The sequence below is a fragment of the Sapajus apella genome, unplaced genomic scaffold, assembly GCF_009761245.1.
Source record: "Sapajus apella isolate SASKATOON/1434 unplaced genomic scaffold, GSC_monkey_1.0 scaffold50, whole genome shotgun sequence".
Lineage (NCBI taxonomy): Eukaryota > Metazoa > Chordata > Mammalia > Primates > Cebidae > Sapajus > Sapajus apella.
In genome coordinates this window covers 7,566,147-7,589,514 of record NW_022436990.1, presented here as the reverse complement: position 1 = coordinate 7,589,514, position 23,368 = coordinate 7,566,147, and the positions used below count along the sequence as shown (strand labels likewise).

At 43.1% G+C, this 23,368-nt stretch overlaps 1 long non-coding RNA gene across 1 annotated transcript; it reads left to right on the top strand.

Moving 5' to 3' along the window:
• Positions 1-14,084: 14,084 nt before the first annotated feature.
• On the top strand, positions 14,085-19,014 carry LOC116526264. Its single transcript, XR_004258073.1, has 2 exons — positions 14,085-17,866; positions 18,529-19,014. It is a non-coding gene; the product is annotated as an uncharacterized LOC116526264 (long non-coding RNA).
• The last annotated feature ends 4,354 nt before the right edge of the window (positions 19,015-23,368 follow it).

The following is a 23,368-nucleotide window of genomic DNA, read 5'->3' as shown; positions in this document are numbered from 1 at the left end:
TTACTTTGCATGCAGTCAATTTCCTTCTTTTCTATCTAGAAATTATCTCAAGAGGCCCATTGGGTCCAGCTTCTGCTTTCAGGTGAGTAAAGTGTTATCATTCCCATTTTATAAAGGACGTAGACATTCTGAAATAAAGGCTATTAGGAGGTTGGGGGCAAACCAGAGCCACCATATCCCATCCTGTCCTAGAGGAATGAAACATTAGTAGGAGAAGTGAACAGATGATAAATAGACCTAGGTAGTGTCCTCCTTCTCTTCTTTTCTTTTCTGTTGCCTGAGAGTAACCTCTGGGGTGGAACCCAGGGTAGTAGGGAATGCTCCTTTTCAAACCTTCAGTTAAGGAGATAGGTGAGGTCCTGGAGGCTTTAGTCCAGCTCCCCAGGGCAAGAGATTAATAGGAAATTAGGGCAGAAGCTCTAGTTTAGAGGAATAGATGAGCATTTGCTTGGAGTATTCCCATGTTAGAAATGCACTGGGGACATAGAATGGTGGGAGGGAAGCAGAATGAGAATGAGTGTGGTTGGTTGAGAGGCCATCTGGCAAGGTGATGCATACTTAGACCTCTCATTGAGGACTGCAAGGCTAAATGCCCATGGACATGTGACTGGCTGGCCCAGGTAGGGGTGTGGTGGCTAAGGCTCACCAGTTGCCCTTCTGGGGTGCTCTTTAATGGCTTTCAGAAGCAGAGGTATTTTCAACACCAAAATTTCATAAGCTCAAGAGCTTGACCCAGTTTAACAGAGTATACATAGACTAATACCATCAATATTTAAAATAAGCCCATTGGTGTACAAAGAATGATGTATGCTTTGCAGCCTGTCTGACTAAGGCAACATGTTTCCCAGGAAAGTTTCCCTTGAAGAGGAGACCCTAGGCAGTTTAGATTATCCAGGTAGACTCCACATCTTGGACTTTGATCACAGAGAACTTCATTCAAATATTATTACATTTGAACATACACTAAATTGTTTTATAAAAGTAGTGCAGGAGGCTATTAGACATATTGAGCATCAAGGCATCACTGCAGCTTTCCACTGTTAAAGGCCTTAACCCTCCCACTTTGTTTTTTTGCTCTCAACATTGAGTGTAGCAATTTGTCAGGCCAGCTCGGGGTTATTATATCAGTGACAAGACTGGAAATTAACATAGAGTTATATGGGAGGGTTGTTGTCTGCAGAGTGTTGAACTGAAGCTAAAAAGGTGGGGATTCCTGGGGCAGCCTCCTTCGTGGTCACAGACACCACAAAAGGAAAACTCAGCAGGGAAATTTGCTTTCAAGCCCTGCCCACAAGGGAGGGTAAAAGTCCCCACCTCTGACACTCCCCACAGCTTCTGCCCCACAGGAAAAGCTCAGGGTGACAGTGAGTTTGGTGCTTTCAAAATGTCAGGGCTCTCACAGACAGGTTGTCACCCCTTCCCGCCCCCGGACTTCTGATCAAAGGCTTCCCCTCTGGGTAAATTCACTTTCTTAGTTCAAGCTCAAATGTCTGTTCCTGACTGCCTGGAGCTATGCTTTATCACAGGCCTGATTAAGATAAAGGGAATGTGAAATATTGACAAGCAGGGTTAATATGAAAAAAAAAACAAAAAAAACAAAAAACAAAAAAAAAAAAAAAAAAAAAAAACCCCCTAAAAAAAAAAAGAATTGAGGAAAGAAAAAAAAAAAAACCTCATTAATTTATCGTTTTCTTAAGCCATTCTTTTTTTGGTGCCAGCCATTACACTGGGATATGGAGCATAATAAAAATAAATTTTTATTTGCAAAATAAAAATACATATGATTCCTGCTGTCAAGGCGCTTCTAGGCTGGTGAGAAGACCAGCAGGTAAATGAGTGATTCTAGTAGGGAGTGATCAGAGATATGACTGAGGCCTGAACAAGTACCCTGGGAGCATGAAGCAGGGGAAGCAACGCCACACTGTTAGGGATGGTCCAGGGCAGCTGTTGAAAGACAAGTCAGAGTCAGGAGGGGGAAGAAGGATGTGCAGGCAGAGGGTTAGGCCTGTGGTGGGGCCTGGAGGTGTGAAAGCAGCTCCACAGGCCTTGCTGTGTGGAAGAGGGAGATGAGTAGGCAGGAAAGACACAGCACATAGCCATGTGACTGAGCCAAGAAGCTGGACTTGCCCCTGAAAACTGTGGCGGGTCACTGATCAGGTGCTTTAGGAGACAGTGTGGCAAATAGACTGGAGTGGGTTAGGCCTGAGGCTGGTGGCCAGTTAAAGATAGTGACTGGAGGCCACTCTCAGTGGCTCGTGCCTGTAATCCCAGCACTTTGGGAGGCTCAGGCGGGTGGATCACCAGAGGTCAGGATTTTGAGACCAGCCTAGCCAACATGGTGAAACCCCATCTCTACTAAAAATACAAAAATTAGCTGAATGCAGTGGTGGTGCCTGTAATGACAGAGAGCGAGACTCTGTCTCAAAAAAAAAAAAAAAAAAAAAAAAAAAAAAAGTGACTGGAAAGTGAGATGACTACAGAGAGATCTAAGAACAAGGATTTACAGGTCTGAGTGACTGATTGGATGTGAAGGAGACAGGAAAGAATCTAGGAGCTCTGTTTCTGACTTTGGTTACTTAATGGAAAAACAGGAAGAAGAGCAGCTTGCGGGGAAGATGATGGGTCCAATCTTAGAAACATTAATTTCAAGAGCCTGGTAGATCCAAACAGCCAGTTTAATGTGAAGAGTTCTAAAAGCATGCAATATATTGGGAGTCATCGACTTATTTGAGAAATGGACAAAGCCACCCAGGAATTGTACATAGAAGTTCAAACACCAAGACTGGGAACACCTAAAGAGGTGAGCTTGGCTGAGAAGCTGGCAAAGGAAACTGAAAGGTGGGAGGAAAAGCAGAAGAGAGGACTGCCCAAAAGCTGAAGACCAAGAGAAGTACAAGAAGGTGTCTTCGTAAAGAGTGTCAAGTGTTGCAAGATTACGTGTCTATATGAAATTGCACAGATATGCTAAAGCTCATGAATTCAGGCTAACTTGAGAATAAAAAGGCCAGGCTGAAAAAAAAAAGTTATATTTAAGACCTGATGTTTAATTACTTTTAAATACACAATTACAAGACTAACTAAAAGGCTCCTTCAGGGCTGTGATTCAAAGATTTACCATTATTTCATTAAAAGCATATAATGAAAATGCAGCATCTCTTTCAAAACCCACATCTCTAGATATTGAGCCTGGTGCTTCTTCCTCTATCAGTGGTTGGCTTGTATGAGAGTCACCTGGAGAGTTTGTTAAACCATAGCTTTCTAGGTCCCACCCCCAGAGATTTTTATTCAGTAAATCTGGGTTGGTGCCTGAGAATGCCTCTCTTACTGGTTCCAGGTTACCTAAGGCCTCTGGCCCAGGACCATATTGAGGACCACTGCTTTCTGTAAGCCTCTTTAGCTCTAACACTTAAAGTACTCAAGGATTCTAGAAAGCAGTTAGGTCTTTCAGGTTGCTTAATTATTTTCTTAGAAACCCTCTTTATATTATTATTTTGCTTAAAAAGAATATTTTCTTCATGAAAACAGTTTCCTTGTGAAAAGTATGAATATGGATCTGAACTTTGTTCATTGAAAACACTCAAGCTGTTCTAGATATACATTGTTCTGGGCATTAAAGGTATAGTAAAAGACTTTGCCCTCAGAGGGCAGGCAGGGCTGCTCACACCTGTAATCCCTAATCCCAACATTTTGGGAGGCTGAGGTGGGAGGATTGCTTGAGCCTGGGAATCTGAGACCAGTCTGGGCAACATGGCGAAAACCCATCTCTACAAAAACTACACAAATAAGCCAGGAGTGGTGGCGTGTACCTGTAGTCCCAGCTACTTGGGAGGCTGAGGCATAAGAATCACCTTAGCCTAAGAGGTCAGGAAGTCAAGGCTGCAGTGAGCCGAGATTGTCCCACTGCACTCTAGCCTGGGTAACAGAGTGAGACATTGTCTCAAGGAAAAAAAAAATAAGTCTTGACTTCATTGTTGCCTTCTCATCTACTCTGGCCAGCCTACCTAAAATGTCAACATGCTTACCTGCCCTACATTTCTATACTTTTCCTTGATTTCTTTTTTCCTTCATTTCTTTCCTTAGCAGTCTCACTAACATACTTTTTTATTTTGTGTCATTCGTATCTCCTGCATAAGATAAACTCTGTGAGGGCAAAGGTTTTTTTTTGGGGGGAGGGGGTTGGGTTTTTTGTTTTTGTTTCTTTGGCTTTTTTTTTTTTTTTTTGAGACAAGGTCTCACTCTGTCGCCCAGGCTGTAGTGCAGTGATGCGATCTCAGCTCACTGCAGCCTTGACTTCCTGGGCTCAAACGATCCTCCCACCTTAGCCTCCCAAGTAGCTGAGACTACTACAGGCATGCACCTGCACGCCCGGCTAATTATTATTATTATTATTTTGTATTTTTAGTATAGGCAGGTCCTCACCACATTGCTCTGGCTGGTCTTCAATTTCTGGGCTCAAGTAATCCGCCTGTCTCGGCCTCCCATAGTGCTGGGCTTAGAAGCGTGAGCCACTAGGCCTGGCTGAAGTAAATACCTGAATAAAGAGCATGAGCTGTGTGGCTGTCCAGGAAGGATGGACCAGGCGGTCTTCAGTGAGTGCAGAGGCCCTGAGAAGGAAGCACTCTCAGGAACAGCAGGGAGTCAGCGTGGGGGAGGTCGTATGAATCAGGGGAGTAATAGGAAATGAAGTCAGAGGCAACATAACGCCAGATCAATGCTGGGACCTTAAGAACTGATTTTGACAATATTTAGTAAATTTCCCTTGAAAATCTCACTCAATTTCTATTGCTTTAAGACATACTTTTGAGGGAACTTTAGGTCCCAGCCTTGAGTGGGCCCCAGGAGCTCGTGTGAAGCTGTGTCCCAGTCCTGAAGGTTACAGAAGTTCCCTCCACAAAGTGGCTGATCAAGCTGCTTGTTTTCCCAAAGCAACGGAGTACAGACCCGTATGAAAAGACAGGTATGGAAGGAAATAGGTTTCTTTGGCCACCTTTTATGTATAAATGTGCCCTACTCCATCCTCCCCCAACCCACGCCCAACTCCTATCCTCAGCTTCTTCACTAAATTCCAAGTGAATTGCCCTGGTGATGTCTGCTACATTTTTTCTGTATTACAAATTTCATTGTTTACACCTCTGGGAAAAATGGACCCCACCCTTATGAGTTATGAGCTGTGGCTCAGACCTTCAATTCTTTTTATGGTCAAGCTTTTGGGTCTTGGCCCACCTACAACCACCTGTAATGGGAAAAAAAAAGTCATTAATACATTAAAGGACTTTTTGTCATCCTGGAAGGTTACTGAACTTATATTCAAACAAACAGAAATCCTCAAAGTATAATAGCTGCCACTGTGAAAAGCAGATTACTAAGCTGAACAGATCATTGGTCTAAGAAAGGTGTGGAAAAAAATCATGTCCTTTGCAGCGACACAGATGCAGCTGGAGGTTATTATCCTAAGTGAATTAGTGCAGGAAGAGAAAACCAAATGCTATGTGTTATCACTTCTAAGTGGGAGCTAAACACGGGGCCACATGGACATAAAGATGGGAACAGTAGACACTGGGGACTAGAGAAGGGATAGTGAGGGAAGGGGGCAAAGACTGGAAAACTAGCTCCTGGTACTATGCTCACTGCCTGGGTGACAGGCTCCAGGATACTCCAAACCACGACATCACGCAATACACCCTTGTCACAAAAGTGCACACATACCCCCTGAATCTAGTACTTGACTATGTTGTCTTGGAACCTGGAGCTAGGTCCTGCAAAAAGCATGGGAATGTAAAGATGCAGTTCTGAAGTGTAAGAGGTTATATTCTAAAATAAAATGTCTTAGACCTCTGAGAATGTAGGGATATTTATGAAGATTAACGTTTTCCTGTTGGCATATGATATTTTCCAGCAGAACAACAAAAAATGCAAAGCTTCCCTCACATTTTTGTTTTAAGCCTTTAGAGACTATATTTATTATCTTGAACAGAATATAATTTTGAAGTCATATTGGCAAATTGTCAAGTTATCTGTGAGTACAAATTATAAAATAGTGGATTTAAAACCAGACCAGGCAGTGGCTCATGCCTGTATTCCCAGCACTTTGAGAAGCTGAGGCAGGTGGATCACCTGAGGTAAGGAGTTTGAGACCAGCCTGGCCAACATGGTAAAACCCCATCTCTACTAAAAATACAAAAATTAGCCAGGCATGGTGGTGCTTGCCTGTAATCCCAGCTACTCAGGAGGCTGAGGCAGAGGTTGCAGTGAGTCCAGATAGTACCAGTGTACTCCAGTCTGGGTGACAGCAGTACAGCATCTCAAAAACAAAACAAAACAAAACAGAACAAAACAAAACAAAGCAAAACACATGAGTTTTCATTGATGACTTTTTTCTTTCCAGACTTGAATTGGCTTCTGGGGGCCCATATAGAGTAGAGGGTGACTTTCTGTAAGTGAACTTGCCAGCCTCTCTAGAGCAGGCCCCTCTGCTCCACTCAGAAAAATGTATCACATGCAGGTTACTTCAAGATCCTAGCTGCTTCTGCTACTAGGATCTGACAGTTCTTTGGGATAAGGACATTTTTTGCTGTTATTCATCTCTAAACTCTTAGACTATAAGAGCTAGAAGTGACCTGTAAGGTCATTTAGTCCAACTGTTCCTTTTATACTTAAAGCAAGTCTGTAACATCCCTGCCAAGGGCTCCAGCAATTTTGGTCAAACCCCTCTATCTAGTGTTTACACTTAGGAATAATATTAGGTGAGAACAAAGACCCTGATTCCATTTACTGAGGAAGGCCTTTGTGCAGGAGGTAAGTTTTGGTGTGGTTAATATATTCAATTTAAATGTCATTCAGTTCAATTAAAAAAGATGAAAAAGAAACTTGGCTAATGCTTTTTTTTTTTTGCCAAATGAAACAATATTGTGGATGAATAATCAAGAATATTTCTTTGGAATACAGATAAATGGTAAACACTAATCCTAAATATCCATCATATTTCCCATCCTAATTAAAAAAATCCCAAATGCCAGACCACAATAGCAAAATGCTTAATAGTGCTGTGCACCCCAGTAAGCCATCATGCCTTGTCTCCACCAACACAAACAGATTTTATGGCCCAGTCTTTACATGAATCACTTTGTGAAAATGATAGCAAATGTAATAACCCCAGACAGCTGCAATTATCTAAATGTCTCCCTATTAGCCATTTGAATGGCTGAAGCCTTATAATCAAATTAGAGTGAATGCTAATTGAAATCTAATAGAGCTTACATCCATGTGATTAGATATCAGAATTTGATTCCAATATTGTTAAATTACAGACAGGGCCCATCAAGTCACACTAAAATGCGGTAACCTCAATGACAGAAGGAGATGGATTCTTTCAATAAAGAGATCAAGCTGGAACCGGTTTTTATGGTGTTACCGCCACCTACTGATACTTAGTGGAACAGCAAAGTCACTTTTTCCTTTGACGTGGGCACAACTATTTTGTTCTTTTTCTTTTATGTCTTTGTTGAGACAGTACAATTGCTGGGTTACAATCACTTTCAAGACAATTTGTCTAAATATACATTTACAAATTTATGAGATTTAGACAAATTGTCTTGAAACTGATTGTGCTAATTTACACTCTTTTTTTTTTAGGCTGAGTCTGGCTCTGTCGCCCAGGCTGGAGTGCAGTGGCATGATCTTAGCTCACTGCAACCTCTGATCCCCGGGTTCAAGCGATTTACCTGCCTCAGCCTCTTGAGTAGCTGAGATTACAAGCATGCCCCATCACACCCAGCTGATTTTTGTATTTTTAGTAGAGATGGGTTTCACCATATTGGTCAGGCTAGTTTTGAACTCCTGACCTTGTGATCTGCCCACCTTGGCCTCCCAAAGTGCTGGGATTACAGGCATGAGCCACCACACCCAGACTAGCTAATTTACACTCTTAAATATAATTTCTGTTTACAGATTTTAACTTTTTAACGAAGTGGTAACTGTTTTCATAGAGAAGCTTTACTTTTTGTTGTCGTTTTTAAATAGTTTCAACTTTTATTTTGGATTCAGGGAGTGCATGTGCAGGTTTGTTACATGGGTACATTGCTTGATGTTGCGGTGTGGGGTACAAATGATCTTGTCACCCCAGGTAGTGAGTATAGTACCCAATAGGTAGTTTTTCTATTCTTGCCCCCTTCCCACCTCACTGCTCCAGTAGTACCATGTCTGTTGTTCTCATCTTCATGTCCATGAGTTACTCATGTTTAACCCCATTTATAAGTGAGAACATGCCATATTTGGTTTTCTGTTCCTGTGTTAGTTCAGAGAAGCTTTACATTTTAATGTAGTTTAATTTAATACTTGTGTTTGTTTTATGCCTTTCATCTTGTGTCCAGATATCATAGAGAATCTCCTAAATTGTCTTCTAATTACTTTAAATTTTCATTTTTCCCAATTAGGTCTTTAAACATCTAAAATTAATCTCAGCATAGTAGTGCTTTTTTCTGACCCAGCCTTGCTAAAGAGATAGGGCTCTTGACAACTTTAAAGAACCTAGATGGTCTCCTAAAAGCTAAATTCAAACAGTGTCATTTTAGGTGCAGATTTGTTGTTGGGCATGGGATATGAGAGGGTGGTGATGGGTAATATGTGCATGGTTTAAAAAAAAAAATTTAAGCGTCTTGTCCTGTGGCCTGTTGTCCCAGCTACCTGGGGCGTTAGGGAGTGGTGGTGGGGGGTGGCTGTGGCTGAGGCAGGAGGATTACTTAAGCCCAGGTGTTTGAGCCTTTGAATAACCACTTCATTCAGCCTGGGCAACATAATGAAACCCTTTCTCTTAAGCCAAAACAATCAAACATCCAACAGGTTTACAATAATGAAAAACAGATTTATTTTAAGATTAATAGGAGAGAAATTGGCACTGTGTTTTCTACAGTTCTTTTATTTATAGTGCTGTGGATTTTGTGATTTTTTAATTGATTGACTGATTGAGACAGGCTTTGTTGCCCAGAATGGAGTGCAGCGGCTCAATCATGGCTCAATGCAGCCTTAACCTCACTTTTTGTAGACAGTGGGTTTCACTATATTAGCAAGGCTGGTCTTGAACTCCTGGGCTCAAGTGAGCCACTCGCCTTGGCCTCCCAAAGTGCTGGAATTTCAGGTGTGAGCTACTGTACCTGGCCTCTTGTGACCTTCTCTATTTTAGGGCATCATGGATGCCATTACATGTGGGTCCTATTAAACACTCAGGCTATGAAAATTGTACTATTTGAAAATACATTGCTTGCACATATGGGATTCTTAGCCAAATTCCAAGAAAATATGGCTTGAGGGGGTAATTTGGAGTTTACTGGGGAGGAGCCTTCTTATATTTTCAGCTGATCCCAGATGATTCCCCATTCTAATCTTGTGGCTGGAACAATGCTGAGCACATAGTAAGTGCTTTATTAAGGGTTGATTCACTGATAGATTACAGAAGGTGCTGAACTACCCAAACTTTTGACTCTGACTTCTACCTAGAAGTGCTTGTCCTGCAGAGGAAAGCTGAGATTCTGTATTAAGGTATCCTATAGAGCAACAGTTTATCAAGTCTGCCTACCTGCTTTTTTAAGTATTTAAAAACTGCAACAAATAGCGCTTTGGAATGATTTATAAGTATATAATTTGTACATTAATATTTTTAGGCATAGATTTTAATTCAATATACTTTGTGTTAAGTTCAGTTCAAAGAGAATTTTTGTGAACTTACTGTGTGCTTCACTAACTTCTGAGGGCACAATGTTGAGTATGACACAATCCCTGCTTTAACTTAATCACGTGCGCGCGCGCGCGCTCTCTCTCGCTCTCTCTCTGTATTATAAATATGGTAAACAATGCCTATCTAATCTTAGTCCATTGTTGAAATGGGGTTGGCAGAAATGTCTTGCAAAATTCTTACCTTAGATTTAAAAAACCCCACAAAGTCTTTAATCATATGTCTAAGCCCAAAACAATATTCCCAGTAGGCCTTATGGAATTGGGTAAAGGATTCAACAATAAGGAAAGCAATGTTTCAGAGGGCAGAAGTGAGGTGCATGTTGGTTTATGGAACATGAAGGAAACAGCAGGAAGCAGTTTATTAATCTAATGACACCATTCCACATACAAAGCCTGGAAGGAGTCTCCCTGACTAGGGAGTGGTGTTGCAGGGCTCACCCATCTACTGGTAAGTTAAATGTGCTTGTGAAGGGTGGTCTATTGTCTTCTTTCTTCTCTAGTGTGTACCAGCACCCTTCCACTCACCACCCAGTTCTCCTTGTACTTTTGTTTTGCTTTGCCTGGCTCAATTCAGGGCTTTGTAATATAATGTCTAGAGGTTTAGTTTTGTCACTGTAGAAATCAAATGAGCCTAGAGGTTATTTGGTTTTAATTATCATTCACTGAAACAATCAATGTAGAGGATTTAGTCATTCAAATAGTTACTGGAGGGACATTTAGGTAATTGCAACTGTTGAATGTTCTCTCTTCTGCTAATTGTTTTTATTGAACAAGATTTATATCTAGGTATTGAAGAGAAGTTGTTGTAGCTGTGAGTATCACAGGCCAACATTTTGGAAGGAAGTGGTGGGAAGGAGATCTGGGCCCTAAGCTTGTCCTTGTTTTTCACTCTTTTTTTAAAAATTTTTATTTTTTTGAGACAAAGTCTCATTGACACCCAGGCTGAAGTGCAATGGCATGATTTTGGCTCACTGGGTTCAGGTGATTCTCCTGAGTAGCTGGGATTACAAGTGCCCACCACCCCACCCAGCTAATTTTTTTTTTTTTTAACTTTTAGTCTGGATGGGGGGTTTTCATCATGTTGGCCAGGCTGGTCTCTAACTCCTGACTGCAAGTAATCTGCCTGCCTCGGCCTCCCAAAGTGCTGAAATTACAGGCATGAGCCACCACACCCAGCCTTCACTTTTTTATAAATACTTTACTTCTAGGTTTTCAAAATGTCATGTAAGTATACAGTCTAATGTCTGTCCTCACAAACATGTACATTTATTTGGCCATGTCTCTGTGCTTAGTTGCCATAACACTTTTTTATATTTATTTATTTATTTTTATTCTTTCTCTTTAGGGCTGAACAACATAACAGACACTTTTAAGATTATATAAAATAATATGCACTGCCCTAAATGGTATTTTCTGAGTGTAGTATTTTGATTGGCTTTTCAATTTCTTACGTAAGCACCTAAGGTTACCACTCTATGTCGTACTCTTCAGGATGAAAAACATTTTGTCTACCCACCTAGTTTCAGTGAATGAGGCCTGCAAATTTAACTAAAGAAAGATTAACAGGAAAAAAGATATGATTTTTATTGATATTAATATATATATATATATTTTTTTTTGAGACAGAGTTTCACTCATGTTACCCAGGCTGGAGTGCAATGGCGCGATCTCGGCTCACCGCAACCTCCGCCTCCTGGGTTCAGGCAATTCTCCTGCCTCAGCCTCCTGAGTAGCTGGGATTACAGGCACGCACCACCATGCCCAGCTAATGTTTTGTATTTTTAGTAGAGACGGGGTTTCACCATGTTGACCCGGATGGTCTCGATCTCTTGACCTTGTGATCCACCCGCCTCGGCCTCCCAAAGTGCTGGGATTACAGGCTTGAGCCACCGCGCCTGGCCTGATATTAATATACTTTTAAATGCGGTCGAGCATAGTGGCTCACACCTGTAATCCCAGCACTTAGGGAGGCTGAGGCAGGTGGACCACCTGAGGTCAGGAGTTGGAGACCGGCCTGGCCAACATGGTGAAACCCTGTCTCTACTGAAAATACAAAAAATAGCTGGACGTGGTGGTGGGCGCCGGTAATCCCGGCTACTCAGGAGGCTGAGGCAGGAGAATTGCTTGAATCCAGGAGGTGGAGGTTGCAGTGAGCCAAAATCACTCCATTGCATTCTGGCCTGGGCAACAAGGGCAAGACTCTGTCTTAAAAACAAAAAGCAAAAACTTTTAAGTGCATGGGAGCTTCACAGAGATGATGTGAAAACTCAAAGATGTGCTCTGAACCTGAATTTTTTTTTTTAGATGGAGTTTCACTCTGTCGCCCAGGATGGAGTGCAGTGGTGTAATCTCAGCTCACTGCAGCCTCTGCCTCCCAGGTTCAAGCAATTCTCCTGTCTCAGTCTGCCAAGTAGGTGGGACTAAAGGCATACCCTCCAATGCCCTACTAATTTTTGTATTTTTTTATTTTAGTAGAGTTGGGGTTTTACCATGTTGGCTGGACTGGTCTCAAATTCCTGACCTCAAGTGATCCATCCACTGCAAGATTCTTTGAACTGACTGCACCATGGACTACACCATAGTCAAGCCGCAGTGACCCCTGTGACCCACATGTACACCTCCAGATGGCCTCCCAGAGCCAGAAAGTCTGAGATAACAAGAAAAGCCCAAAAGGAGAAGAATAGCTAGCTCCTGCCTTGCCTGATTAACCAACCTTGTGACATTCCGCCATTGTTCTGCCTCGACTGATAAGTTGACCTTGTGACACTGGACCCTGTGACACCCCCGCCCCTGCTTGCAAAAAACCACCCTAAACTGTAACTTTCCATTACCTGCCCCCAACCTATACAACCAGCTCTTGTTCCGCCACCCTCTGCTGACTCAGCCCACTCACACCTGGGTGAATAAACAGCCTTATTGCTCACACAAAGCCTGTTTACGTGGTCTCTTCATTCAGAGCGCACTTAACATTTGGTGCCAAAACCTAGGACGGGGTACTCCCTTGGGAGACCAGCCCTCTGTCCCCGCTTTCCTTCTGTGAAGAGACCCACCTGCAACCTCAGCGCATCAGACAAGCCCAACAACCTCTTACCACCTTCAGATTGGGTAAGCAGTCTCTCCCTCTCTCTCTTTTCCTTTGAATCCTTCTCCTTCTAGAGACAAAGGAGACACTTTTTATCCGTGTGCTCAGAACTCCAATGTTGGTCATGAATTCGGGAAGGCAGGCTTCCCTTGGTGTCTGGTCAATAGCAGGGACGCCTGCTTTGATCGCTCACCCACGTTACAACCTAGAACTCAGTCAGGGATGCCTACTGAAAACCCTGCTAGCTGCTCTCATTCTCCTTGTCTCTACTTCTCTCCTTAAAACTTACTTCCTTTGCTATGGGCAATATTCTGTCCTCTATTCCTCAGTCTTCGTCTCTAGCCTGTGTCCTAAAAAACCTAAAACCTCTTCAACTGTCGCTTGATCTGAAACCTAAACATCTCATTTTTTTCTGCAATACGGCCAATACAAATTAGACAATGGTTCCAAATGGCTAGAAAACGGCACTTTTGATTTTTCTATTCTGCGGGACCTAGACAATTTTTGTTGACAAATGGGCAAATGGTCTAAAGGGCCATATGTCCAGGCATTTTTTACACTTAGATCCCTCCCTAATCTCTGCTGTCAATGTGACCCATCCCAAATTTTCCTTCTTTCCCTTCCATCTGCGCCTCCTGCCTCCACCAGTGACTTAGAATCCTCCTTGTCCATTGACCGTTTCAATCTTTCTCCTCCCCGCCTGTCCGAATCAGGCCCTAATCCAGGCCCTTAAACCACCCCTCTCTCCAACAGAGCCTTCTTTCTCTTCCTCTGCCCACAGCCCACCTCCTTATGCCCCTCCTGTCACCTCCCTTCCTCATACCCTGTCCGGCTTACAGTTTAGTCCTGTGGCTAACTCCCTCACCCCTGCCCAACAATTTCCCCTTTGAGAGGTGGCTGGAGCCAAATACATTTTTAGGGTGCACGTTCCTTTCTTTTTATCCGACCTTTCCCAAATTGGCCAATGGTTAGGCTCCTTTTCATCAGATCCTACTAAATATATACAAACATTTCAATACTTAACCCAGTATTTTTTTTTTTTTGAGATGAAGTTTTGTTCTTGTTGCCCAGGTTGGAGTGCAGTGGCATGATCTTGGCTCACTGCAACCTCCGTCTCTCAGGCTCAAGCGATTCTCCTGCCTCCGCCCCCAAGTAGCTAGGATTACAGGCATGCACTACCATGCCCAGCTAGTTTGTATTTTTAGTAGAGATGGGGTTTCACCATGTTGGCTAGGTTGGTTTCGAACTCCTGACCTCAGGTGATCCACCCACCTTGTCCTCCCAAAGTCCTGGGATTACAGGCGTGAGCCACCGCGCCCGGCCTTAATCCAGTTTTATAGTCTTACCTGGAGTAACTTAAACGTCATCCTTACTTCTCTTACTCCTGAAAAATGCTTAATATGCATTTTATCACTCAATCAGCCCCTGACATGACAAAAAAGCTACAGAAATTAGAATCTGGCCCTCAAACCCCTCAACAGGAATTAATCAACTTTGTCTTCAAGGTGTTCAATAATAGGGAAGAAGCTGCCGGGAGGCAGTGCATCTCAGAACTACAGATGCTTGCCTCTGCTGTAAGACACATCCCAGCCACACCACTGGTTCACAAATACTTCAAAATGCCCAGGCTGCAGCGTCCAGCTGCCCCTCCCAGACCTTTCTTCAAGTGTTGGAAACCTGGCCACTGGGCCAAGGAACACCCGCAGCCCAGGATTTCTCCTAAGCCCTGCACCATCTGTGCGGGGGGCCCCACGGAAAGTTGGACTGTCTGACTCATGTGGCTGCTCCCAGAGCTCCTGGGACTGAATCCTTCCCAGATCTCCTCGGCTTGCCAGCTAAAGACTGACGCTGCCCGAGCATCTCAGAGGCCCCCTGGACCATCACACAGACGCCAAGCTTCGGGTAACTCTTACAGTGGAGGGTAAGTCCAATCCTTTCTTAGTCAACATGGGGGCCACCCACTCCACGCTGCCTTTCTTTCAAGGACCAGTCTCCTTGGACTCCATAACTGCTGTGGGAATTGACAGCAAGGTTTTCAGGCCTCTCAAAGCTCCCCAAGTCTGGTGTCAACTAGGCCAGCACTCCTTTCCACATTCTTTCCTAATCATCCCCACTTGTTCAGTTCCCCTGTTAGGCCAAGATATCCTAACAAAATTGTCTGCCTCCTAACTGTTCCTGGGCTACAGCCATACCTCATTGCTGCCCTCCTCCCCGAACCCATACCTCCTTCAATAGCTCCCCTATGTCCTCTTACCTTAACCCTGGGGTGTGGAACACCACCTCCGCACCCCTTGCTACGAGTCAGTCATCCCTCATCATCCCCCTGAAACCTAACCACCCTTATCCCATTCAGCACCAGTACCCTATCCCAGCACAAGCCTTGAAAGGCCTAACGCCTGTTACTATTCGCTTACTACAACATGGCCTTTTAGTTCCCACTAACTATCCCTACAACACCCCCATCCTACCTGTCCAACAACCGGACAAGTCCTACAGGCTAGTCCCAGACCTTTGCCTTATTAATCAGATAATGCTCCCTATCCATCCTGTAGTGCCAAACCCCTATACTCTCCCCAACTTCTCTGAAACTTACCCGAATTCCTGAGGAAACTTAAATGCCCTCCTCCTGTCTATCTTGCCACTTCTCCCTCTTCCTCCATTCTGTGTGCCAAGACATTTCCTGATTCCACTCCCAGGCTGCCACCCTTAACGCTCTTCTAAAGTGAATAAATAACCTTCCTTCCCAAGGTACCCTGTGTAACTTCTCCCCCAATAAAGTATAACTGTTTACTTTCCTCCTCATTCTTTGTCTGCCTATTCCTCCTGCTCCCATGGCTGCTCCACATAATTGCACCTCCCCTTCCTATTATTCCCCACTATCTCTACAAAACCCTTAACCGATTCTTTGCTAAACCAATCCAACCCAACCCTAGCAAAAGGTTGCTGGCTTTGCATCTCTCTATCAGCTACAACTTATACTTCCACTCCCGTCCCTGCAAAGTCTTAGGTTCTTACTTGCCTAACCTATCTCCCTCCCTATGAAGGAAAAAGCCCCTTCAACTTTTAAATATGCAGTCACTAGCCGAGTTCTCCATCAGTAACATGACCAAACATACCCTGACAGGACGCGCAGTACAGCTTCTGCGCTCCTACATTTCCACCCTCACTCCATATACTGGTAAAAAACCCATACATGGTTCTGTGACCACAAATACTGATTTAACTTTTCAGGCTCCTTTATGCTTCCAATGCAATCTATCCTCAGGCTTACCTCTTGGCCACCTACTACCGCATCAATGCAACTTTACCTTATCACTCCAAGCCCCAACCATCAAAACTTTCTAGTCACTCAAACTGCTTCATTTAGCTCACCTGTTTGCTTTACAGAACTCCCAAAAGTCAGTACCACCTCTGTGCTTAACAGACAGTCAGGGTTTTGTGTTGGCAGACATACCCCTTGCATGACTATTCGCCCCTGGACCCATTGTAACACAGCTCCCACAACCAATGAATGCCTTCTTATACCCATTTTTAATCACTCCTCTGAATGGCTCCTAGTAGATACAAAATGGTAACTCCTCCGGTGGAAAAACAAAACAAATGGAGCCATTCACATTACCCCAACAGCCACTTTCCAGCCACTCACTGGACCCTAAGCGTATAGGAACATGAAAATAATAAACTCACACACCTCTTCAATATACACAACCAGTTCTGCTCACCCAGCCAAGGAATATTTTTCTTGTTCGGAACCTCAACTTACCTCTACCACCCTAATAACTGGACCGGCACCTGCACCCTACTCTTTCTAAGCCCCAAAACAGACATTGCCCCAGGGAACCAAAGTTTACCAGTCCCCGTTAAAGCCCAGGTCTGTCAGCGCAGAGCTGTGCAGCTAATACCTCTGCTAATAGGACTAGGAATTGCCGCTGCTACAGGGACAGGAATAGCAGGGCTGTCCACATTACATACCATCAGCCTAACCCATTCTCTCCTATTTCAAACCCTTCCTTAGCCAGAGATTGCTGGCTATGCATTTCCCTCTCCTCTTCCTCTTACACAGCCGTCCCCACACTATCAGCTGACTGGGCAAACTCTCCCATCTTTTTACACCTCTGGACTTCCTTCAACAACCCCCCTGTATCCCCCAGAAAACTCCTCTACTTCCTAGAAAGATTCAACAAAACACCCCAGATACCTCATGCCAATAGGCTGCTGCTCTTCTTCGCACCTACCTATATAATCTTTCCCCTTGTGTCAACTCCACACCCCCTGTTTTTGGACCACTAACCACACAAACAACTATCCCTATTGCTGCTCCCTTATGCATTTCCCAGCAACCACCTAATGGAATTCCCCTAGGAGACCTCCCACCCTCTTCGTGTTCCTTTACACTTCACCTGCAAGGCCCTGTCACCCACGTTAACCAAGAAATAGGAACATACCAGCTTTGCATTATGAAAAGGCCCTCCCTCATTACTAGCACTCTTAAGAATGCCAATAGCAAGTTTTGCCTAGGTAGGCATTTACCCTGTCTCTCACTCCTTCCTTGGCTGCTCTCCCCTTGTTCATCAGACTCTCCTCCAGACCCTCTTCCTGCCTGCTCATACCTAACCTTGTCAATGAAAGTGAACAGCTACTCATAGATACCAAATGCTTTCTCATATACCATGAAAGCAAGACCTCTCCTTTCACATAATTACCCTACCAAACCCCACTGCAACCTTTAACAGCCATGGCTCTTGCTGGTTCCCTTGGTATCTGGGTATAAGACCCCAGCTCCCACAAAGCACTTTCTTACCTTTTCATTTTACACTTCCAGTTCTACTTAAGCCAAGGACTTTTTTTCCTCTGTGGCTCTTCCACCTACATCTGCTTTCCAACTAACTGGACAGGCAGCTTTACCTTAATCTTTCTTACTCCCAAAATCCAGTTTGCCAATGAAAATGAACACCTCCCTGTCCCCCTTGTAACTCCTACACAACAAAAAAAGAGTCATTCCATTCATTTCCTTGCTTGTAGGATTAGGAGTCTCCACTGCTGCAATCGGGACAGGTATAGCAGCCCTTACTCCTTCCATCACCACATTCCACAATCTCTCTAATGATTTCTCTGCCAGAATTACAGATATAACTCAAACACTATCTGTCCTCCAAGCTCAAGTTAATTCCCTGGCTGCGGTTGTCCTACAAAATCGCCAAGGCCTCCATCTACTAACTGCTAAGAAAGGAGTACTCTGCCTATTCCTAAATGAAAAATGCTTTTATCTAAACCAATCCGGCCTTGTATATGATGCCATCAAAAGACTTAAAGACAGGACCCAAAAGCTCGCTAATCAGGCAAATTATTATTCTGGACCTAGCTGGCCACTCTTTAATGGGTATCATGGCTCCTTCCATTAGAAGACCCCTTAACAGCTACATTTTCCTTCTCTTATTTGGACCTTGTCTTTTCCAACTAATCTCTCAATTCCTACAAAATTGTATCCAAGCTATAACCAATCAGCCAATCCAGCTAATGCTCCTTCTAACAACCCCACAAACCCCTAGCCCCCAAATCTCTTGGCCTATTTTAGGTTTCCACGCTGCCCCCAATCCTGCCCTTAGAAGCCCTGAGAAACATCACCCATCACCCCTCTGTACTGCCCCCAAAATTTCACTAACCCCCTGCTTTTTCTAGTTTTTACTTTTTTACCTTTATATTATTAATATTAAAAGGCAGGAATGCAAGGTTCTTCAAACTGACTGTACCATGGACTACACCATAATCAAGCCATGGTGACCCCTGTGACCCACATGTACACCTCCAGATGGCCTCCTGGAGCCAGAGAATCTGAGATAACAAGAAAACCACAAAAGGAGAAGAATAGCTAGCTCCTGCCTTGCCTGATTAACCAACCTTGTGACATTCCACCATTGTTCTGCCTCAATTGATAAGTCGACCTTGTGACACTGGACCCTGTGGCCTGATTAACTGACTTTGTGACATTCTACCATTGTTCCTGCCTCAACTGATAAGTCAACCTTGTGACATTGGACTCTGTGACCCACCCTCCCCCCCGCTACGCTTGCACAAAACCACCCTAAACTGTGACTTTCCATTACTTACCCCCAACCCTATAAAACCAGCAACTATCCTGCCACCCTCTGCTGACTCAGCCCACTCACACCGGGGTGAATAAACAGCCTTGTTGCTCACACAAAGCCTATTTAGGTGGTCTCTTCATTCAGAGTGTGCTTAACACCTGCCTCAGCCTCCCGAAGTGCTGGGATTACAGGTGTGAGCCACTACATATGGCCAGAACCTGGAGTTTATATACCCTTCTTAACAAAAGAAGAAGGGTTTGGCCTTCAAGGGACAAATATTGTGGGAAGTGACTAGAAAATATGTGAAGGAAACTAATGGAAGATAAGGGTTATTTTAGTAGGGCTTGTTTATGAGGAGTCATCTTGGTGTGACATCTCTGGTAATGAGTCATTCTCATTTTCCTGGCACAGAGGGGTACCTTCCTCAAAGGAAAATTTATGCCCTGTTTTTGGGCAGATAAAGGGAGGGTGGAGAACTTTTCCTGCATCAATTGCCTTTAGCTCAAAATAATCTTTATGCCAAAGTGACATATTTTGGGATGACATATACTGATCTCTTTCAGTACATCTCCCCATTTTTAGAAGAAAGAAACGGAGGTCTAGAAAGGTTAAAGGATTTACCTCTATTCACATGACATATGAGTGGTTTAGCTGGAACCAGAATCCCAATCTTCTGATCATAAGTCTTAATAGTTCCTTTTATCGTCTGAAGGTCAGAACCCAGCAGATGCTTTGGTTGGCAACAGAAGTGTAATTCAGGGTATACAGACTTTAGTAACCAATTCCTCCCAAACAAATGGGTGTTTACATTTTCAGTCTCAATGAAGATTAAATTTTAGCATCTAACTACATTGAAGAAGGTTATGTACATGTTCTCCTTTTTCTTTATTAAGGAAATGTATACACACACACACACACACACACACACACGCACACACAAAGAAAGAAAAAAACAAACCCCTTTACAATCCTATGATTCTGAAATAATGCAGTTCCCACTGAAATAGTTATTTTGAGTTATCTTTGAAAGGAATTTTTTACTGGTTCAGTTATTTGTTCCCAGATAATTAGACCTCTTTCTCTACTTTTCAAGTAATTTAGTATCTTTTTTTCTGGATATGAAAGTTCTAAGTGCTGTTTATTAACATTTCAAACATTACAGATATATACAATATGGATATTAACAATATACTGTGTCTATCACCCTCAGAGATAATCACTACCAATTACTTAATGTATGTCTCTCCAGGTTTTTTCTTCTATGTACATACTAAAAAATATTGTTTTTTCATAAAAAAATGGGATCACATTATTCATACTGTTATTTAAAAATTGAAGGTCTGTACAACATAAAATGTATGATTTTAGCGATTTTAAACTGTATAATTCAGTGGTTTTTTAGTATAGTTACAATGTTATGCAACTAATTACCACTATTTAATTCCAGGATATTTTTGTCACCCATAAACACCACCATACCCTATTCATACAGCTTTGCATCTTGCTCTTACTTTATGCATCCTTCTATGTTAAGATATGTCATATGCTATTTCATAGCATTTCTGCAGCATTTCATTATAAGCACCATAGTTATTTAAACACCCTCAAGTAATGGACAGTTGGGTTATTCCACCTGGCATACAGGGTTTTTTTTTTTTTTTTTTTTTTTTTTGTTGAGATGGGTTTTTTCATTTTTCCCATGTCTTCCAGGCTGGTCTTGACTCAAGGAATCCGCCTGCCTCATCCCCCTAAAGTGCTGGGATTACAGGTGTGAGCCACTGTGCCTGGCGTATTCTAGGTTTTTAAAATATTATAAACAGGCTGGGTTCAGTGGCTCACACCTGTAATCCTAACACTTTGGGAGGTGGAGGTGAGTGGATCACCTGAGGTCAGGGGTTCGAGACCAGCCTGGCCAACATCGTGAAACCCTGTCTCTACTAATAACACAAAAAGTTAGCCAGGTGCGATGGTGGGCGTCTATAATCTCAGCTGCTTGAGAGGCTGAGGCAGGAGAATTACTTGAACCCGGGAGGCTGAGGTTGCAGTGAGCCAAAACCGTACTACTGTACTCCAGCCTGGGCAACAGAGCGAGACTCCATCTCAAAAAAAAAAAAAAAAAATTATGAACAATCTATACTACATATCAAACATTTGCACTTTTGTAAGATAAATTATTAGAAATAAAAATGTTGAGTCAAAAGGCATGAACATTAAAAATGCAATAAAAATTGTTATGTTTCTCTCCAAAAATGTACTAATTAACAATCCCAGTGAGGGTATTTCCCCATTTGTGTTTTCCAATCCTCTTGTCAACCCTGAATATTATCAATTTTAAAGTCTTTTCCAATCTGATAGAGATAATCACATTGTTTTAGTGTTTAATTATAAGGGAGGTTGGGCCTCTCTTAATGTTTCTAGCAATCTGTATTGTGTATGTGACTTGCCTGTTCATGCTCTTTGCCCATAGTTCTACTGAGTTTTCATTTTCTTATTGATTTTTAGTTAATAAGAAATGTTTATTTTGAAAGATCTTTTTGGTTCTCATTTTATTACTATTTTTTTGAGACAGAGTCTTACTCTGTCTCCCAGGCTGGAGTGCATCGGTGCAACATCGGCTCACTGCAACCTCCTCCTCCTGGGTTCAAGCAATTCTCCTGCCTCAGCCTCCTGAGTAGCTGGGATTACAGGTGCATACCACCATGCCCGGCTAATTTTTTTATTTTTAGTAGAGACGGGGTTTTACCATGTTGGTCAGGCTGGTCTCGATCTCCTGACCTCATGATCCACCCGTCTCAGCCTCCCAAAGTGCTGGGATTACAATTTTCTTCAGCTGATGAAGAAGAATCAACTTTATTCTTCCTGCCCAGAAACAAATTTTCTTTGAGTCATCCGTGTTAAGAGCTTCCAGGCCATTTAGTTAATGAAGCCTTTTCCTGCCAAAGAGGGCTTGGCCTGTGATCATCAAAAGGATAATAACCCCTATTTCCCTTTCCTTTAGAGCTACCATCCTCCTTTTTTCTCACATTAATTGCTTTGTGTTTTCCCTGCTTGATGCAGGGAAATGACCTCAGGTTTTTCATGTAGTCTTTCCTTGCTAATGTCCAGCTGTGTTTTTTTTTCTTTCTTTCTTTTTTTTTTTTTTTTGACAGAGTCTCGCTCTGTCACCCAGGCAGGAGTGAGTGCAGTGGCATCATGTTGGCTCACTGCAACCTCCACCTCCCGGGCTCAAGTGATTCTCTAGCCTCAGCCCCCCGAGTAGCTGACATAGCTGAAAAAGACCTGCATTTCAGCTACCAGGTGGTACCAAGGCCGAAGTGGGAAGATCATGAGGTCAGGAGTTTGAGACTAGCCTGGCCAAAATGGCAAAACCCTGTCTCTACCAAAAATACAAAAATTAGCTGGGCATGGTGCCATATACCTGTAGTCCCAGCTACTCAGGAAGCTGAGGCATCAGAATCACTTGAAGTCCGGAGGCAGAGGTTGCAGTGAGCCAAGATCACACCACTGCTCTTCAGCCTGGGTGACAGAGTGAGACCTTGTCTCAAAAAAAAAAAAAAAAAAAAAAAAAAAGTTTATTCTTTGGAGTCTACCTGTTCTAAATGTTTTTTGGACTCAGAGTGAAGCTGACACCTCAAAGCCAATGACAGCCATTAATTCTTTGTCAGTGTCAGAATGCTTGCCTAAATTCCAGGTTAGCTGGTCATATGCAATTTTCCTGAGCTGCCTATAGTGGAAACCTTTTTTTTAGACAAAATCTCACTCTGTCTCCCAGGCTGAGTGCAGTGGCGCTATCTTGGTTCAATTACAGGTGTGAGCCACTGCACCCAGCCTCTGCTTCTTTTTTTTATAAATTATTTGTTTATTTAATTTGGTAGAGACAGGGTCTTGCTATGTTGCCCAGGCTGGTTTTGAACTCCTGGCCTCAAGGGATTCTCCTGCTTCAGCCTTTCAAAGTGCTGGGACTATAGTCATGAACCACCAGGTCTGGCCCCTCCTCTCCTTCCTAATTCAAAGGACTATCCCAGGTATCTGTGTGCTGTCAGGTAGTGCTTTGCCCCAGAAGCAGCAGCAGTGACCTCTGGGGCTAGATTATTAATGAAGCCCTGTGGGATCCTTTGCAAAAGAAGAGTTGCTATAAATGGGAGGTGTGTTCTATATGGGTCTCAGGGGAGCCAAAAACAAACCAAGGATGAAAAAATGCCGCCACAGCTGCTACTGCCTATGACAAATGTGAGGGTGAAGTGTTAACAACATAGATTCCCCAGAGGAACCCTGGGGTTCACAGAGTCACAATACTGACATGCTTTTTTCATGGTCTTAGCATAGATTTTCAAATTACACACTCACCTAAAGCCTAACCTGACCACTCTGGGGTGTGAGATTGAGCGGCTATGCAACGCCCACAGCAGTTTTATTTTCTCCACTACAAACATCAGTGTGGGAACAAGTCAGGCATTCTAGGTCCTTTTCA